The sequence below is a fragment of the Rhinoraja longicauda genome, chromosome 15 (genome assembly GCF_053455715.1).
Source record: "Rhinoraja longicauda isolate Sanriku21f chromosome 15, sRhiLon1.1, whole genome shotgun sequence".
NCBI classification, from domain to species: domain Eukaryota; kingdom Metazoa; phylum Chordata; class Chondrichthyes; order Rajiformes; family Arhynchobatidae; genus Rhinoraja; species Rhinoraja longicauda.
Window position 1 is genome coordinate 25,120,563 of NC_135967.1, and position 21,005 is coordinate 25,141,567.

Sequence of the window (21,005 nt, forward strand, 5' to 3'; positions counted from 1 at the left end):
ATCCTTTTTTTTTACATGACAGTCACATTCCCTCACGAAAAGACTGAATCAACAACAAAGCATTTTTTCCCCCAGTCTGACTGTAATGGTCCCTTGACTTGCCCTGTCACTTTCTTTACTGGAAAGAGGTTCAAAAGGCTAGTGTCAAGCCCTGCCACACACTAAACAGCAGTTCAAAGTGGTGAGAGAGAACGGTCTAAGTCAATTATGTTGTTTTGTGGTGTGATTAAATTAGGGCAAAGGCTGTTTAAATTTCACAGGAGTGCCATTGATCTTGCACAGTTTCTCCGTATGATGTACGATGTGGCGGGATCACTGAATGTAAGTGTTAGCTCTTTTTTATTTAAAAATAGCTGAAGATGTAATATCTCCCGATGCAGAAAATCACTTTTGATTCATGGCTTCCCTTGTATTTTGTCAGCAATAAAATAAATCCCAAAGGGCAACTTTATTTTAATGCCTCTGGTCTTGTTGTAATCAGAGGGATGAAAAAGAGGCAATTTTACTCCAAAGTGCCGATGGGTAAAACCCTCAGTAAAACCATCTATTAAAATAAAGTCCCACGTTCAGGAAGCGGCAAGAATGTGTCCACCCACACTACAAAAACTGGCTGCCATTCATTTTTGAGATCAGAAAATTATACACTTTCATTTATGGGTACATTTTTACCCCAGCTATATTGCAAAAAGAAAATTAGATTCAATCTTTCTCAATTTATCATGACAGGATGTTGTACAATTTATAAATCGCCCAGTTTGGTCTTCTTTTATACAGTGACGCAAGTACACTAAAGGATGCAATCAAAACAGCGCTGAGTTTGTGATTCCTCGAAAAATAGCACACACTGGAGAAAAGCCACCAATTTACTCAGCCCAAGGGAGGTGATTTTTGAGGGCTCTTTCAGGCATTAAGGAGCCTCTGAAGTGCAATAGCTTGAGTATTGAGCAGACTGACCTGCCTTCAGTCCAATTATCAACTTTGTAGATAAGTTGAAGTTGCCTGGAAGATCGTTGTAGGACTGATTGCCACTTAAATAGTCTGCTCGCATTCAGTAATGAGGCCCGCTTGTTGCTCCGCACGTCTCCCAAAAGTGATCAGTTGATTTGAAGTAAGCACATGGTTGCTGGGGATTTGTGCAATTCTTAAATGCGTTTCCACCTTGCTGCTGGAGATTTTAAAAAGACTTCGACAAACAGGTGAGACACCACATCAAGCGTTCAACACCTTCGTGACGGCAATTGTTCTGAAATTCTTGAGGGACTATAATTGAACCGCATACAAGCTGTGGTCATCCACCTCAATGGACAGTTAATGTGTCAACTGGAAGAACAGCGTGTGGGCCTTTGGCATCTTGCCTGGGGGCTGAGGGAGGGCTGGAGGAGATCATGTGGCTAGTTGTAGCTGCTCCAACTGCTGCAAGGGAGGGGGGATCAGGAAATCAAGCGGCACTCCTTGCCCCTGCACGTGTATACAATCTTCTTTGGATCTCACCAGGATTACTGGAGGCGAGTCTGAGAATCTGCACAACCTTTACCACATGAGCCATTCCAAGTCTGTGGCTCATCCTCTTTAATCCTCCTTTGAATGGAAGTGGATACATAGGACCCATGTATAGCTCTGCAAAAACATTACTTTTACTTTATGCAATAAACTTGCAGGTATTTGCTTTAGTAGTGTCAGACAGATTCAAATTGTGGTATTCAGCAATTTGAAAAAAAAATAATGCTTAAACCCAACTGTCAAAAAGGCATGTCTTACTATACAGTGATCTGGAATGCTCAATGGAAATGTGTGATCATGATGTCAATTGATTTATGTATCAATGGTAGTGCCATTTTCAAACTCAGCAATTTACCAACAGTCCTCTTAAGAGGCACATGTTCAGCAGCTGAAGAATTGAGAGGGATGGTACTCTGTTTACTGGTTAGTTGCAAACCTGGAAATGTTTGCTGCTTTCTTCAGTTGTTCCAAGTTGCAGAAGCCTTCAGCAAATGGGTTGGTAGGCACTCAGTCATTCAATATGTGCATCACTTCACAAACCATGCATTGCATCTTCAGCGGCCATGGGAGGCCTCAATTGTTCAGCACTGAACTTAATCAGTCTTTCCAGGTGAGACAGAGGTTCACCTGCACCTCCTCCAACCTCATCTATTGCATCCGCTGCTCTAGATGTCAACTTCTTTACATCGGCGAAACCAAACGCAGGCTCGGCGATCACTTCGCTCAACACCTTCGCTCAGACCGCCTTAACCAACCTGATCTCCTGGTGGCTGAGCACTTCAACTCCCCCTCCCACTCCCAGTCCGACCTTTTTGTCATGGGCCTCTTCCAGTGCCATAGTGAGGCCCACCGGAAATTGCAGGAACAGCATCTCATATTTCGCCTGGGCAGCTTGCAGCCCAGCGGTATGAACATTGACCTCCAACTTTAGATAGTTCCTTTGTCCCTCTCTTCCCCTCCCCTTCCCAGATCTCCCACTGTCTTCCTGTCTCCACCTATATCCTTCCTTTGTCCCGCCCCCCTGACATCAGTCTGAAGAAGGGTCTCGACCCGAAACGTCACCCATTCCTTCTCTCCTGAGATGCTGTCTGACCTTCGATTTGTACCTAAATACCTTTGATTTGTACCAGCATCTGCAGTTATTTTCTTACACTTAATCACCAGGCAGTCATTAACAATATGTAACATGGTTTGTGTTCTGCCATTGTCACAACATGGATTGTTGCAGCCTCCAGTAGAGGTTGGCAGCTTTCAGACTTTACCCAGTCTGACAATATTCAGCAAAGTCCACTGGCAGTGTGGCAAGTGAGAAGATCCACATTCCTCTGCTATTTGTAACTATTTTGTACTTATATTTTGCCTAAATAACCTTTTGATCCCTGTCCCCACCTTCATTCACCTTGACTATCACCCCTTTTGCCATTTAATCACACCTGCCTTCCATTCTTTCACACTTTCCTTTGCTCTGCTCTTTGCTCTTAAAACTTGTTCCAACCAGTTCTGATAAACGTTCCAACCAGTTCTGATAAACGATCAATGACTTGATACATTAACACTGTTTCATTCTTTGCAGTTTCTGTCTGACTTCCTTCATATTTCCAGCATTTTCTGTTTTTACTCACACTTTCATCTCTCTCAGCAGAGACTGATAGACTAACTTTGTTAGCATTGAAAGTGTGCCTGTGGTGAAGGATGACATTAACTGCACATACATTACTTCATGCTTCTTGCGTGATAAGTCTGCCTTATTACCAAACCCACAGCTATTCTGCTCCTTCTGTGACAACATCCAGTGAGTCATGTAGTTCAATCCTTTGTATTCTGACAGCAGAAATTATGCCTTTATTCTGTGGCATATCTTGTATGTAAGTGACGCAAGGCAAGCTGTGGATTGATACTGGTGTGTTTGCTAATGCACATATGTGCAAGATGCAGGCAGTGAAAGTCATGCCAGCATGCAAAACTAATGGAGAAGACCATTGTCCTCTCACAACAACACCTCTGGTACCTCATTACATTGGAAGAGCTGTACGTTTCCAAGCAGTGTGTGGGTATCGTGATTCACGTTAGTCTGTGCACTATATAACTTCACCAGTATTGGATGGCACCAGTTTTCAACCCACTGTACAGCAAGCAGCTGGAGAAAGATTACAAAGTAGAGTAGTAAGAGGCGAGGAAAGGAAAACAAATGGTCTAAACTCTGTTCTGCTTAGACAGACCATAAAAAAAGTCATTCGAAGCTCATAACCAGTCAATGTAACTTATGTTTTCCATTAAACCCCTCACTTCCCTTGCATGGCATTCCTTTAATCATAATGCCATTTTCCTTTGCAAGATAAACATTCCACACTGGATTTACGTATGTTATGGCAAAAGCCACATCAATCCAATAGATCACCCCATATACTCAATTGGTGCCTGTCTTTTGTGTGGCTGTTCCAAATACATTGCACCCATTGAATGCAACCCAAATGTGTCTGCTGACTTTCAGTGAAGGAGGGTGCAAAAGGATTGAAAGGGCAGCACCACATGGCCCTGGAACACAATTGTGCCAAACCACCGGCAGTCCTCTGCACAGAAACTCAGGACCTTCAGGACAGTCATCTCAGCACCATTCCCTCTCCTGCCGAGCAGAAGACACAAAAGTTTGAAAGTACATACTACCAGATTCAAGAACAGCTTCTTCCTGCTGTTATCAGACTCGTATACCTCTCATATACTAAGGATATATTCCAATCTTCCATTCTACCTTGCTGCTGGTCTTGCAGTTTTTTTAAATCTGTATTTTTTCGGTAGCTTTAACATTGTATTAGAACATCGAACATTGAACAGAACAACACAGGAACAGGCCCTTCAATCTGCGATAGGCACAAAAAGTTGAAGTAACTCAGTGGGTCAGACTGAGAAAAGGAATAGGTGAAGTTTTGGATTGAGATCCTTCTTCAGACCACGATGTCTGTGTCAAACATGATGCAAGTTAAATTAATATCCAATGCCTGCTTGTGATCCATATCCCTCCACTCCCTGCAATATCTATATGCCGATATTCTGCACTCTGTTTCCTTTCTGTTTTTGCACTACCTGTTGTACTGATGGGAAGTATGATTGCACTCGTGTACAATATGATCTCCTTGGATATACAATTTTTTATCACAATATCTCGGTATTTGTGACAGTAATAAAGCAGTACTAATGCCAGTCGAGGCAGGCCAACTGTCAGCGTGCGGCAAGCGCACAGTTGAGGAGAGGAATAATGAATATAATCTTCTTGATATAGAACAGTCTGTTCATGTTCCTCACTTTGGCTCCTGCTGGGATGGAGCAACAGCCATCCTAACAACCTGCCAGAGGATAGGTTTTGAGCCTGCCATGACAACTTCAAGTCTCTTTGCATTTTATAATTGATGGCAGCTGTGAGATGTTCGATACTTGCTGTCTGTGCTCCAATGGAGGCTGAAACATCACCCCTTAGACACTGTAGGCTGACTGGGTGGGCGAGTGTGCACATGGAAATTCATTGCTTCAAAGACAATCCAAGGCTCTGCATAAAACCCGGCTGGGTCCACTGTGCTCCATGATATTGACAACACCTTCCCACAGGTCAGCAATGCAGAGGCATTTCATTGTAAGTACTAACCAGCCCCCTTCTGAAGCTTGCATCATGAAAGTCCTCACAAATCTCTGCAGCAGAACTCTGCACAACCTTATTGCCTTAAGAGTTAAAATACATTTCATCTAATCTTGGCTCTGCCCTGATTGTGGCCCATTTGTGTTAAATATTTCCTCATGTCCAAATCCTTCCTCTGTGCTATAACTTCTTTGACATGTGGTGTTATTGCTTGCTCTGGTGGTTGACATGTGAATGTGTTTTGACGTGTTTGATTATTATTGTCATGTTTAATGTAGTTTGAAGATACAGCATGGAAACAGGCCCTTCGGCCCATGGAGTCCACGCTGACCAATGGTCACCTGTACACTAGTTCTATCCTACAAATTATGGACAATTTACAGAAGCCAATTAACCTAAAATGCTGCACATCTTTGGAATGTGGTAGGATACTGGTGAACATGGAGAAAACCAAGCAGTCACAAGGAGAACGTACAAAGTCCATACCGACAGCACCTGTTGTCAGGATTGATCCTGGGTCTGTGGTGCTGTAAGGCAGCAACTCTACTGCTGCACCACTGTGCCCCCTTAATAAAAAACACTTGCTGTTCATCTACTGTCAGGCCACATTGCATCTATCCAGATCTCAATAATGAGAAAGAGTCCAGCGTCAGTTTGTGATATGCATGTTTATATTACAACAGATAGTGGATTGAGTGTTGGGTGAAGTGGGAGCAAGAGGATTCACATTGGATGTTTCTACAGTCTCACCAACACCCACCTCCAATAATAGAAACATAGACATAGAAAATAGGTGCAGGAGGAGGCTATTCGGCCCTTCGCGCCAGCACCGCCATTCATTGTGATCATGGCTGATCGTCCACAATCAATAACCCGTGCCTGCCTTCTCCCCATATTCCTTGATTCCACTAGCCCCTCGGCCAACATCATTTCCTCCACACTGGAGGGTGAACATCCAAACAAACCTGACCCTGCATCTGCTTTGCCTGCAAGTGGTAGGGGGTGTCTGTAAAGTGTTTGTATGACATGGCTGTCATGGTTGAATAGTTGAAATAGTTGAATGGTTGAAAGTCTGAAGAAGGGTCTCGACCCGAAATATCACCCATCCTTTCTCTCCAGAGATGCTGCCTGTCCTACTGAGTTACTCCAATATTTTGTGTCTACGTATGTTTGAATAGTTGGCAAGTTGTGGGAGGTGTGCGTGAGACTTAAAATAGTGCTGTGTGTGAGAGTGAAATGAACCCCTGAACATTGGATATGAACCTTGGTTCATATCATGTTGGTAGGTGACTGGTAAGGGTACAGATAATTGAGCTTTCCTTGCAGCTAATGATGTCTTTGGAGAATGTTTAAGGATGCATTCACTGATCTTAACAGTCAGGTTATGTCACTGAAATCCAGGTCCTCTGGGTTTGACCCCACTCATTGACATTCATGGCTCTTTGTCCTGACTGCATGTGCCCAGGTGGGTGGCATCTTGCACAGTGGAAATACAGGATTGGATTCCTTGTTCACACATCCTCCATCTATGGTTCCTGTGCAGCATCTCAAAGTCCCTTGAGCCCACCCCCATCCTCATTGTACCATTGTTGAATGTTTCCTTTGACAACTTTACTTCTTGCCTAACCAGGGTTATGTCGGTTAGTGGTTAACTTATTAAAACACAGACAATAGACAATAGACAATAGGTGCAGGAGTAGGCCTTTCGGCCCTTCGAGCCAGCACCGCCATTCAATGTGATCATGGCTGATCATTCTCAATCAGTACCCCGTTCCTGCTTTCTCCCCATACCCCCTGACTCCGCTATCCTTAAGAGCTCTATCTAGGTCTCTCTTTGAAACTCATACTTTTAAAACACAGAGTCTCTTTGCAACAACATTATTTCAGCCAATGAGTTGGTTGTGCAAGCAAACTGTTGATTGTAAACAGAATCATCAGTTCATAAATTCATAGGCGATAGGACCAGAAATAGGCCATTCGGCCCATTCTAGTCTACTCCTCCATTCAATTGTGGCTGATCTATCTCTCCCTCTCAACCCCATTCTCCTGCCTTCTCCCCATAATCCCTGACACCCGTACTAATCACAAATCTCTATCTCTGCCTTAAAAATATCCATTAACTTGGCATCTACATCCTTCTGTGGCAATGAATTCCACAGATTCACCACAGACTATAGATATTCCTCCCCCTCTCCTTCCTAAAGGAACAGCCTTTTATTCTGAGGCTATGACCTCTGGTCCTAGATTCTCTCACTAGTGGAAACATCCTCTCCACATCCACTCTATCCAAGCCTTTCACTATTAAGTTTCAATGAGGTCCCCCCTCATCCACTTAGAGTCCTTTTAAAGGACAGAAAATAGAAACCTATCCCAGAAACTATGCCAACTTCTCCCGATAAAGGCAAAAATATTTCTACAGAAGAATACAGAGAGTAGAAGGTAGATACGCACAATGTTTATGTCTTTTAAATGGCAGATGCTGGGAATCTATACTGAAGCAAAAATTGCTGAAAACATTCAGCAGGTCAGGTAACATCAGTGAAAAAAAAAACCATAATCAACCTATCAAAATTAAAATTTTCATTAGAATTGGCAAAGAAAGGAAAGTCAGCTTTAGTTTTCACATATTCCATGTATAAATATATATTAAGTTATTTACAGCAGTGCAGTCATAATTGTCAGGCATCGTTTCCTATCTTTTCCATTTTGGTCGAGTATATTGTCATTAAATATAAATAGTGACATATGTTTCAGACAGAGCTGATACAAAGCCCAGCTATCATAAATAAATCTATATTTCTTATTTTTGTCCTCTTTCAGTTAGATTGACATCATGCCCTCACTATTGCAGCACCACTTTCCCATCAAAGGTATCCAAACAGCTTCAAAGAACACCCGCATCCTTAACTTATACGTCAAAAGACTATGATATTTTTATGGAAAAAAAAGTTAAATATTAAAAGAGAAAACAAGTTAATTGCAATAAATAGAGGATGGATTATTACAAGGATTCCTCACAGGAAAAGCCTCTTAAAAGAATATACGTTATATCAGTCAAGCTTGACCTATCAATCCATTATAAACTATATGAAACAAGATGATAGATAACACAGTTACTGCATTGATCATAATCGTTATATTTGTCCTACATGTGTACAAACTCGATGCCATCCATCAGTTCACGTACCTCGGCTCCACCATCACCGACAACCTCTTCTTGGGCACAGAGATTGACAAGAGGATCGGGAAGGCAGCCACAACTCTCGCTCGCCTCACAACTTGAGTGTGAACCAACCCAAAGCTGACAGTGAAGACAAAGATATCAGTCAACAACGCCTGTTTCAACAGCATGCTGCTGTACGGCAGTGAAACATGAACTACATATGCCAGACTGGAGAGAAGACTCAACACCTTCCACCTTAGAGGCATCCGCCGTATCTTGGGTATATCCTGGGAAGACTGAGTATCCAACGCCAAGATTCTGTCTCGCGCTGGCCTTCCCAGTATGTACACTCTACTCAGGCAGTGCAGGCTGTGGTGGCTGGGCCATGTCCACCGCATGGAGGATGGCTGTATTCCAAAAGACATCCTCTATGGAGAGTTGACATCTGGGAGGAGAACCATCGGCTGCCCCCAGCTACGTTACAAGGATGTCTGCAAGAGAGATATGAAGGCGCTCGACTTTGATGTGGAGTCCTGGGAGAGCCTTGCAGCTGACCGTACAAGATGGAGAGGTACCCTGAACCAACATCTCAAAACAGGGGAAGAGAAACTGATGAACGCAGCGGCAGACAAGCGGGAACACAGAAAGGAATGCAGCAATTTCAACAAACCAGAGACCACACACAAATGTGACCTTTGTGGCAGAGACTGTCACCCCCGCATTGGTCTCTTCAGCCACAAGCGACGCTGCTCTAGCTGAGGTTTGGAGCAAGCAGCCAACAACAAGGATACATCACCCATGGTCAGCCATGACTGAGGGGGGCCTACCACATGTGCTCTAATGTCCAACGTTTGTATTAGAAACACATTGTACCGAGACTTACTTTTGGTTTCTTCTTTTGCCCTAAATGTCAACATGGTGTCTGATGTGGAGATCCACGACACATTTTTAAACATGGAATAAAACTCAAAGTAATATTCAAAAATGCAGTTTGAAGAGGAGTCTGAGTGACAGGTTGTGGTGTGTTGTGAGATCTGCTTGTTGATTCACTGTGCTCCAGAATTAAAAATCCAACCTGCACTTTGTTTTATCTGTAAACAAAAAGGACCTTGTGATTTTGGAGCCGCTCTAATGCTTATGAAGAGGCAAATGGTCATCCAATTGCTCTGAACTTTGGGAGTTGTTTTTCTAAACAAGATTATCATATCTGAGTGTTGATTTGAAAGGTCGCATTCTTCAACTTACTATGTGGCTTAGTCCACATTACCACTGGTGTGCCACTTCCTGCCTTTGTTTATGTCTGGATTTTGATTACAGGAAATTTATTTACTTCTGCTGGTGTCACTTGAAGCAGCCAACGGGGTGGGGGGGGGGGGGGGTGGGAAACAGTTTAAACTGATTTAGAGGGATTCCTACATTTGAAAGAGAAAGCCCACTCATGAAAAAACAAGCACTTTTATGTAACTTCACCTCAGGTGCACAAATGCACCTAAATTGTCCCAGGATTCACCTTGTCAGGTACAGCCAGGCTCACTGTCAAGAAGAGGCCTGTCTCCACTATTTCAAACAGAGCAGAGACATATAAACTCCCTGAATCAAAACTCCCAGCAACTCATAATCAAATCAGTGTGACAAACTGACGAGTGCACTGAATAAGTAAAGGAGGCTTTTGTTTGTAAAGATCAACATATTTATCATTTTCTCTGTGGAGCTGGAGATTCAGATCACTTTGTTGAGTTCAAAATCAAAATTGTGCCAGAAAGCTAAAATGAAATGAGAAAATGATTGGGTATGTTAGAAAGTATCATTGGCAGGAGATTTCTGAAGAAAGTGCTGCATAAATGCTGCCTGGCAGCTTAAGATTTTTTTTTTTAAAGCCTACGCTGAGGATGTGCATTAAATTATAATTATTTGCTGAGTTAATTCAAATATTACACATTTCACTGAATAATTCTCCATTCGGATTTGTTTTCAATTATTCAATTTGAACGTAATTGCCATTTTTAAGAAAACTATCTCATTGCCTATGTAAAGCTCAGGTCTGCCAATTTTGTCAGTAACACCTATGTAGGATGATGTATTGTTTGCTCTGTTGAGTATATGCCATATGGTGATCAATATGGCAACAGTTCACATGCCTGCAGATCAAAGTTAAATTCGTGGAATTCTTGCCATCTGGTAGGGAGTAAAAGTTATGTTTCTGAATTTAGAGAAGAAACAAATCTTTCTGCCCATGCCCTGCAATGCTTTTGGTTGAGCATATCTCTTGCGCCGACCATCATTATATAGAAAAATAGAAACATAGAAAATAGTTCAGGAGTAGGCCATTCAACCCTTCGAGCCAGCACTGCTATTCAATACGATCATGGCTGATCATCCAAGATCTGTACTCCGTTCAGGCTTTCTCCCCATATCCCTTGATTCCATTAGCTCTAAGAGCTGTATCTCCTGAATACATCCAGTGAATTGACCTTCACTGCCTTCTGTGGCAGAGAATTCCACAGATTCACAACCCTCTGGGTGAAAAAGTTTTTCATCATCGCAGTCCAAAATGGCCTACCCCTTATTCTTAAATCGTGACCCCTGGTACTGGACTCCCGCAACATCGGGAACATTTTTCCTGCATATATATATATATATATATATATATATATATATAAATATATATATAAAAATATATATAAATAGAAATATATATATATATATATATATATAATATATATAGATATATATAGATATATATATAGGAAAATAACTGCAGATGCAGGTTCAAATCGAAGGTAGAAACAAAATGCTGGAGTAACTCAGCGGGTCAGGCAGCATCTCAGGAGAGCAGAAATGGGTGACATTTCGGGTCGAGACCCTTCTTCAGGCTGATGGAGGGTCTTGACCCGAAACATCACTCATTCCTTCTCTCCTGAGATGCTGCCTGACCCTCTGAGTTACTCCAGCATTTTGTGTCTACCATACATATATATATTTTTGCCTTGATGCTTTGCTCGCAATTAACAACACGATATACAGTAATCAATTAAGAATAAAACATAATAATTTAAACATGTAAGGGATTAAATAAAATACCAGACCAAAAGAAGGCTACAGACTTTTGGTTTTTGAGTAGAGTTACTGCCTGTGGAAAAAAGCTGTTTTTATGTCTGGCTGTGGCTGCTTTGGCAGTCCGGAGTCCCCTTCCAGAGGGAAGTGTTTCAAAGAGTGGCCAGGGTGAGAGGTGTCAGAAATGATCTTGCCCGCTCGCTTCCTGGACCTTGCAGTGTACATTTCGTTGATGGGGCGAAGGTTGCAGCCAACAACCTTCTCAGCTGTTCGAACGATTCGTCACAGCCTCCGGATGTCATGCTTGGCGGCTGAGCCAAACCAGACCATGATGGAGAAGGTGAGGACAGACTCTATGATGGCAGTATAAAACTGGGCCATCATTGCCTATGGCAGATTGTGTTTCCTCAGCTGCCGTAGGAAGATTCCTCCATAAGTTCTTGCAGAGCAAATGGATTTGATTCAAACAGAGTTGACAGGATGCATTGGGTTTGTTCTACTTTCAAAGCTTATAGGAAATTATTTTTACTAGAATTCAGATCTGTTGCATATGGTATCAGTTGACATAACATCTGTATGATCATAAAAAGGCAAAAAGTACTGGAGTAACTGAGTGGGTCAGGCAGCTTCTCTGTAGGACAGGAATAGGTGACTTTTTGTGTCGGGACTCTTCTTCAGACTGATTGTCGTGGGAGAGAAAACTGCAAGGGAGGTGGGGGCAGGACAAAGTCAGGCAAGTAACAGATCAGCACAGGTGAGGGGGGTTGATTGGCTGACGGTTAAACAATGGCCAGAGGTGAATTGGCAAAAGGCTGTGAGATAAGAAGATAAGGCGAGAAGATGCATGAAATGTGAAGGCAGAAATCCAGATGGGCCAATGGGAAGAGAAGAAGGAAGAAGGGTGGAAAATGTTTGTTGGGAAATGTTTGTGGGGAGAATTCAATATTCATGATGTTTATTTATAAGCTACCCAAGTGGAATATGAGGTACTGTCCTTATCCCACAATCAGTCTGAAGAAGGCACCCAACTATAAATGTCACCTATTTGGGTCCTCCAGAGATGCTGCCTAACCCATTGAATTACTCCAGCACTTTGTGTATTTTTTTGTAAAGCAGCATCTACAGTTCCTTGTGTCTACATCTGTGATTATTATTGTTTATTTTATTTATTATCCGGTGGTCCTAGGTTTTTTTTCAGGCAGATGAGACTCGTCAGCTTGGGAAGGCAGTCCATCTAGGAGAGGGAAAGCTCTGATCTAAAACCTCCACTGCCTTGTGGCCATATCCAGTCATGGAAAAGGCTCCAGGAGTAAACCTCAAGAAAATCCGGAGTCGGAGTCCCGAAGGCAGTTTGTCATTGTCTACAACCTCGTTCTGGCAGCTCCTGCGACAGCGCTAGTGCCAAACTGTAACGGCTCTGTTGTTCCTTTGGATCAATCAGCGACATGGAGAGGGTGGACGTGCTGCAAGGGCAACAGCCTGTCCTTCATATGACATTGCCCAGGCTTGCATCCGACCACACATCACTGCAAACCTAAGAGGGTCCTGTTTTCAGATTTAGATTCAGGTCGTTGAAGTATTTATTTGGTGAAGAAGGAGGTTGAAAGTTCAACACAGATTGAGCAACAGTAACATGCAATAGCTTTGCGAGAACATGCGTTTCAGGAATGTTAATTTTAAACAAAGGTAGAAATAACTGTGCGGGATGTAATTTTGGTGCAAAGTATTTAACAAGTTTACGCACTACATTTTACTATTTAACTGTCTTTAAACCTAAAGTAAATTGGATCGTGTTTGGCTAAAGAATACTCCTGCATGTACAATAGACAGGTATTTGCATGGTGAAACAATTGTTACTCCTTTTGTGTTGTGATATCATTGGAGAATATCCACTAGTCACAATTCACTCCTACACATATCACAAATAAAACCAGATAAATACAGGAATATACAAAATCTGGTGTGTACTTTCAGTATTTTTAGATTTTTACCATAATTATTTTAAAAGAATTGTAGCTTGCAAGAATGTATACCAATTACCACTCCCTTTACACTTTTTACATATAATTTAACGAGTTCCTTAATCTAGGAATGATTAGCTTGGACTTCTGAACCAGCCTCCAAATGTCATTAAAGGGGTGTCAAACGGTATATTAACAATCTGAAATTGTGATTTTATTGCAGCATTTTTAAATAGGCATGTAGCTATTCAGGAGATGGAGGGCTATGGATCGCATGTAGGCAGAGCAGATTAGTTTAATTTACCATCCATTTTTGCATGGGCATTATGGGCCGAAGGGCATGTTCCTGTGCTGTACTGTTCTATGTTCTATGTAATATACACACTGAGGATGATTTTAATGGTAGCAACATAGAGAGAATATTCTCCACCAACTATCTAGGATGTCCTGAAACTCCTCCCTGCACACCTGAAAGAGCAAAAAACAAAACAAATTCCTGAAGGGGCTGAGTTGAGGCAAAAGGATAGTTGATGTATTTCATGTTCATCATGCATCGAGACTGAGTTAATGGGTAGATAGATGAAGAGGTAAGAGGGAGAGGTGAGGCATGAACTGAGAAGCGAAAGGTAGATCCAGCTGAGGTGGATTGATGGGTATGTGAAGTTAGGTGGGGGAGTGCGAAGTGAAAATAGTGACAGAGGGTGGCAGATTCCGACATACTGAGTTACTCGAGTAATTTGTTTGTTGTTCCAGACTTCAGCTATATAATTGTTTGTGTCTCCATACCTGAAAGAGCAGCCCATTAATAACATCAGCATTCATTATTCAGACAACTGGCAACATTTGTACTCCATGAGAAAAGTGCTTCAGCTAAGAAGTAAATTTAAAAGGAAAATGAAATAATTGCTATTATCTTTTCGATGTGTTGACGCTGGATTCACTCTGCACTTCGCTAAAACAGATACCTCTCCTGAGTCATATCACTTCCCTATCTTCACTAGCTTCTCATTCTCTGGAGAAATACCACTTCACCACATTGCACAGGTCAGCTTATTTTGTCGAACTGCCCATTGCAGTGAGTTACAAACTGGAATCAGCACGGCGTTCATGAGCAGAACACAAATATACTGAGCCAAGGAGAAAGATCCACTTTGCCTTAACCATACAACACAATTGATTAGTGCTGATTAGTGTCTTTTTTACATTTAGTCTTAGTCTTACCTTGGTCTTTGTATTTTTAGTTTATTCCACTCCAATATTTTTTAATGTACACATAATTTACAGTGCCCTCCATAATGTTTGAGACAAAGACCCATCATTTATTTATTTACCTCTGTATTCCACAATTTGAGACGTTTCGGGTTGAGACCCATCTTCAGACTGAGGGTCAGGGGAGATGAAGTCACAGAGATAAGGAAGTGTAAGAGATCATAAGAGATGCAGATCACACAAAGAATGGTGGGTGTATGGAACAAGTTGCCAGAGGAGGTAGTTGAGACAGGGACTATCTCAATGTTTAAGAAACAGACAGGCACATGGATAGGACAGGTTTGGAGGGATATGGACCAAGCTCGGGTAGGTGTGACTAGTGTAGCTGGGACATGTTCGCCAGTGTGGGCAAGTTGGGCTGAAGGGCCTGTTTCCATACTGTATCACTCTATGACTCTATGACTCTATCAAGGAAAATGTAGAATAGATCATTGTTAGTTAGGAGAAAGTGACAACAATGCAAACAGATAAAATGTAATGAGGGAGAGTCAGACTGGTCGGAGAACTGGGAAGGGAGAGGGATAGAGAGGGAAAACAAGGGTTACTTGAAGTTAGAGAAATTAATATTCATACCACTGGGGTGTAAAATGTCCAAGTATGTGTGTACATGTAGTTATGTGTTAATCAAACTTATTCTACATTCAACTAGGTAGAGATTTGTTTCCATTTCAAAATTGTTATTAAAATAAGTCAGGCTCATTTGTTAAATGATAACTGAAGTGCAAGAAAATTTAAAAGGAATTGCATTCCCATCCAAGTAAACAACATATAAATAGAAAAAGCTTCAGAATTATGGGCTCTAATCATTTAATGATTTAAGGAAGCAGTCAGCATGTACCTCGGTACATCCATTACCATTAGGGTTCAGTCAATTTCAACTGTTATTGCTATGTTTTCTGTCTGATTTGTTCGCTGTTTTTCTGCTCTTGACTGAACAACAGTGTTCAAGCTGCCTAGTGTGGTCTGTAATGGCCAATTTCCTGATTCAACCAAGCCCCTGGAAAGTCCCCGATGTTTACTCTCCAGTAATAATGGCATTTATAGTAGCCACCTATAATTTACGTATAGTGCAGGTTGATGGTAGAATTGTCAGGAATAGGGAGAATAAATTACAGAGAAAGTTGTTGGGAAAATAATGTAGCCATGTGAGCTACTATAGGCTGGATGGGCAGCAAGGCCTTCAATATTTCATATGGAAAATGGATGCACCATGTCTTCATTGTGAATGTGTTTTACCTATGCTTGCACAGCGTGCACAGAGGAATGCTTCCTCTGCTGTTGAATATTGCCGTTCAGTTACTTAAGATAACAAGATGCAGATCTGAGGTCCTCATGTTATACTCTGACTGGTATTAAGTTAAAGGATTTGGAAAAAAGATGTTGATAAAGATTCTAAAATTCATCTTTGGGCTGGGTGAATGAGTGATGAGAGTTGCCATTCTGGACTGTGACCCAATGGTTTCCTTTGGAAAGGAGCACATTCACATTTTGAGTGAGAATAGAACTGATGCTTCACTGATTGACGATTGGGCTCTAGCATGAGGAATGGCAAGCTGCCAGAAGATTAACTGGTGCCATTTACACATGCAGCTTCGGTGAAGTGATGAGGATAAAATTGGAGGTGACAAGAAAAAGAATGGCAAAATTAGTCAATTGTTTTGCGTATTTAAGCTGTCTGACGCAACACCATGGTCATTTTTCACTTTTTTCCTTCTGTCACTGAAGAGTGATAAGCATGTTTTGCATGTAAGATGGTTACATCCCAAGGCTCCAGAAAGTTATTTTATACCTTCACTGATTATTATGTTGTGTCAGTTATGTCAGTAGTTATGTCGGTAGTTTATGTGAACAATTTTGTGTATGTTGCTCTTTTGAAAATATGTTCTCCAATATATGTTCAGGATATCCACTGTAAGCAATCAAAGATCAGATTCTCCACAATGGATTATAAACTACCTCATAACATTCTGTAGCCTTTATAAGCATTTGAACTCGTGGTGATTTCCCCAGTTCAAATTCTAGCTTCAGGGAAAAACAATACTCAGAGATTGAGAATCTGCTAACCAAACATAATATCTTAGTGCGTCTTATTTTCCAAATCCCTTTCCCCTTCAAGCAAAGGTCAGGAAAATCATTTGGCTCATCAATTAGCCCATATGGAATATCTATTGTAATAATTGCTCTGGAAACATCAAAAGTGAATTGTTTTCATGACATGAAAAATAAGATGGTGGCGTATCATTATTGATCAAAACATTTCGAGAAGCATTATTTCTTGTTGGTTGAATTGCCCAACCATGAATCAATAGATTTTCTCTGAAGCTAATATTTGAACAGACAAAATGGCAAGCTGAGCTCATATATTAGATAAGCTAACTTGACTCTATGTTTTTTAGGATTTCTATTGCTTTTTTAAAATGGAAAGCTGGGTTTGCATCTGCTGTAAATGAAAGCATTTTGGAATATGTCAACAAAATGGGAGACAACATTGTCCTTCTATTCATGTCTGGACAGATTGATGCAGTAATAACATTGTTTAAAGTTTAAACCTATACGCCTGCTCTGTATATATATATATTTTTTTTAAAGACACAATATGCTGGAGTACTTCAGCGGGTCAGGCAGTATCATGAGAGGACATCAGTGGGTGATGGTTCAGGTCGGGACCCTTCTTCAGATTGATTGTAGTAGGGGAGAGAAAACTGGAAGAGAGGTCGGAGTGGGACAAAGCCAAATGATAGATGGATGCAGGTGAAGATCTGTTTGGCAGATGATTGGACAAATACCAGAGGTGAAAAGGCAGAAGGCTGTGAGATGAGGATGAAATTTAAAGCCAGAGGAAGGGATGGAGTTAGAAACATAGAAACGTAGAAAAGGCCCTTCGAGCCAGCACTGCCATTCAAAATGATCATGGCTGATCATCCAGAATCAGTACCCCGTTCCTGCTTTCTCCCCACATCCCTTGATTCCATTAGCCTGTAAGATTTGAGAAGTTTTCCCTCATTTGGAAAGCAACACCAAACCAAAGAGCTGCAGTTTGGACATTTTAAACGAGAGACTGGGGCTGATAAAGGATGTCACAATCCGTGGGTCCTAAAATGGCCGCAGGACCTCGTGACCAGCCACAAAAAGTAAAAACCTTACAACCCAGTCTCTAGGTTTCTGCAAAGCCACGGCCAGAACAAAGGATGGGTATTGGCCATGCAGAAACCTACGAAACCAGGTCGGAGTCCAGACACTGGGGCGCTGACATCAGCATACTCACAATGCCCCAAGCCGACCTAAACAGTTCATCTCGGTGAGGGGGCACAATAGCCCATAGAAAACTACCTGGTAGGTGATGGGAAACCAGTTAACACCCATCACCTCACAACGAAATACCAATTAACACCGTCTGGCCATCCCCGGTATCCCCGAACATAAGCGCAGATCAGAAGAAAACTCATACATATCTTTTTGAACAAAGAGATTCCAAGATCTGGCGGGAGATAGGACGGGTCAGAAATAGTATAACTGGCCACTACTTTTGGGTGAAAAAGTTAAGTCAACTGAAGTCAAGAAGAGAGTCAGAAGGAAGTCAAACGAATGCAGGAGGAAGAAACGACAGGCAAGAAGAACGGATGCAAGAGAGAGGAACAGGCACGCAACTCGAGAAGAAATACTGCAAAACGAACAGCCAGTAACCCCAGTAATAGCCCCATGGTGAGTATGTACTCCAAATCCTACATATCCTGGACATAGTTTAGTGTAGAGGGGAGGGTGGTTGTGAATAAACGTTGGGTGTGTATTAAAATATGTGTTGGTCAATGTTGCGATGCGTCGTACGTTCCCCGTCTTACAGTCGTGTATATGTCTTGTAGAACTGTGTGATTAAGAATTCAGCGAAAAAGGTATTCGGGTATATGTCCTGTGGAACTGTGTGTGTTTAATGATTCATAGTTATAAGTATTCGTGTGATTCGGTACGTGTTTAATAGGTATGTCATATAGCAATGTATAAATATTCATGGACAATAGTCCCAAGCGCTGAATAAAAGCCTTTTTCATTTAAACCCTGGTTTTCAAATCTGGTCTGGTTGAATTTTTCTGCACTATAAGAGCTCCTGCAACTAAGTCCAGTGTCTAGAACCGTAAGGGGTGAGTGGGTCGAACCACTCACGGGGAACCAGTGTGCACGGCCTGGTCAAGGGATCAGAGCAAGGCATGGGGACCTTAGGTCGGGCGAAAGCTCGGCGCAGAAACCCCTTACAGCCCTAAGAACTATATCCAACTCTCTCTTGAATACATACAGTGAATTGGCGTCCACTGCCTTCGATGGCAGAGAATTCCACAGATTCACAACTCTCCGGCTGAAAAAGTTTTTTTAACCTCGTAGTCTAAAATGGCCTATCCCCTTATTCTTAAACTGTGACCTCTGGTTCTGGACCCCCAACATCTGGAATATTTTTCTTGCATCTAGCCTGTCCAATCCCTTAAGAATGTTCCTATAAGATCGCCTCTCATCCTTCTAAATTCCAGTGAATATAAGTCCAGTCGATCCATTATTTTATCATATGTCAGTCCCGTCATCCTGGGAATTAACCTTGTGAACCTACGCTGCACTCCCTCAATAGCAAGAATGTCCTTCCTCAAACTAGGAGACCAAAACTGCACACAATACGCCAGGTGCGGTCTCACCAGGGCCCTGTACAACTGCAGTAGGACCTCCTTGCTCCTATACTCAAATCCACTCGCTATGAAGGCCAACATGCCATTTGCTTTCTTCACTGCCTGCTGTACCTGCATGCTTACTTTCAGTGACTGATGTACAAGGACACCCAGGTCTCATTAACACCTCCCCTTTTCTTAATCTGACACCATTCAGATAATAATCTGCCTTCTTGTTCTTGTTACCAAAGTGAATAACCTCACATTTATCCACATTATACTGCATCTGCCATGCATCTGCCCACTTACCCAACCTACTCAAATCACCCTGCAGCCTCATATCATCATCCTCACAGCTCACACTGCCACTCAGCTTTGTGTCATCCGTGAACTTGGAGATGTTACATTTAATTCCTTTGTCTAAATCGTTAATATATATTGTAAATAACTGGGGTCCCAGCACTGAACCTTGCGGCACCCCACTAGTCACCCAGAGAGTTGTGAATTTGTGGAATTCTCTGCCACAGAAGGCAGTAGAGGCCAATTCACTGGATGAATTTAAAAGAGTTAGATAGAGCTGTAAGGGCTGGCGGAATCAAGGGATATGGGGAGAAGGCAGGCACGGATTACTGATTGTGGATGATCAGCCATGGTCCCAATGACTGGTGGAACTGGTTTGAAGGGCCAAATGGCCTCCTCCTGCACCGATTTTCTGTTTCTATGTTTCCTAATCTTTGCTTCCTGCCTGCCAAACAGTTCTCTATCCATGTCAATACCCTACCCCCAATACCATGTGCTCTAATTTTGCACACTAATCTCTTGTGTGGGACCTTGTCAAAGGACATGAAAGTCCAGATACACCACATCCACTAGCTCTCCCTTATCCATTCTAATAGTTACATCCTCAAAAAATTCCAGAAAATTAGTCAAGCATAATTTCCTCTTCATAAATGCATGCTGATTTTGACCGATCCAGTCACTGCCTTCCAAATGCGCTGCTATTGCATCTTTAATAATCAACTCAAGCATCTTCCCCACTATCGATGTCAGGCTAACTGGTCTATAATTCCCTGTTTTCTCTCTCCCTCCTTTTTTAAAACGTGGGGTTACATTAGTTACCCTCTAGTCCACAGGAACTGATCCATAGAACATCGGAAAGTGATCACCAATGCATCCAAGATTTCTCGGGCCACCTCCTTGAGTACTCTGGGATGCAGACCATCAGGCCCTGGGGATTTATCTGCCAATGGTTTACCTAACACCAAAGGAGAACTGTTGCAAGAAGCTGAGGATTGAATGTAGGTATCTGAAATCCTGTTTGGGCCCAAACTGGGAGGCCTGGAGATTCAGCTGAGTAAATATTGTTACTGCAATCAGTAGATTTGCATGAGTAAGCATACTTCCTTACATTGGATTCTAGGGCATCCAACAAACAGTCAGTAAATCTGGCTGTCTGACTTTAGGATAATTAGTTTATTTTTTAATCAATAAAGATTTATTTATTTTGCCACAAACATTTACTGTGCTAATAATTGAAGAAGAATTGATGTGTGGTGGCAGTGATGTTGGACATGATAGTTTGAAACAACTCTCACTTCAATTAGGATATCAGGAAGGTGGTCATGTGATTTGGAAGTCGATCTATGTTGGCTTTCGGAAAAGCTTTTGTGTCACTGAAGCTTGCAAACTAAATGACAGTAATGTTGCAGAAAACTGGATGATATTCAAGCTTGCTTGGCAGAATTGTACAGTAGTGATGGAGATGGACCAGAAACCTTAATGAG

General features: G+C 41.9%; 1 protein-coding gene across 1 annotated transcript in view; it reads right to left on the minus strand.

Annotated features, from left to right (window-relative positions):
- klhl4 (kelch-like family member 4) overlaps window positions 1-21,005 on the minus strand; it is a 264,792-nt gene that overhangs the window by 117,370 nt on the left and 126,417 nt on the right. The window lies entirely within an intron of this gene.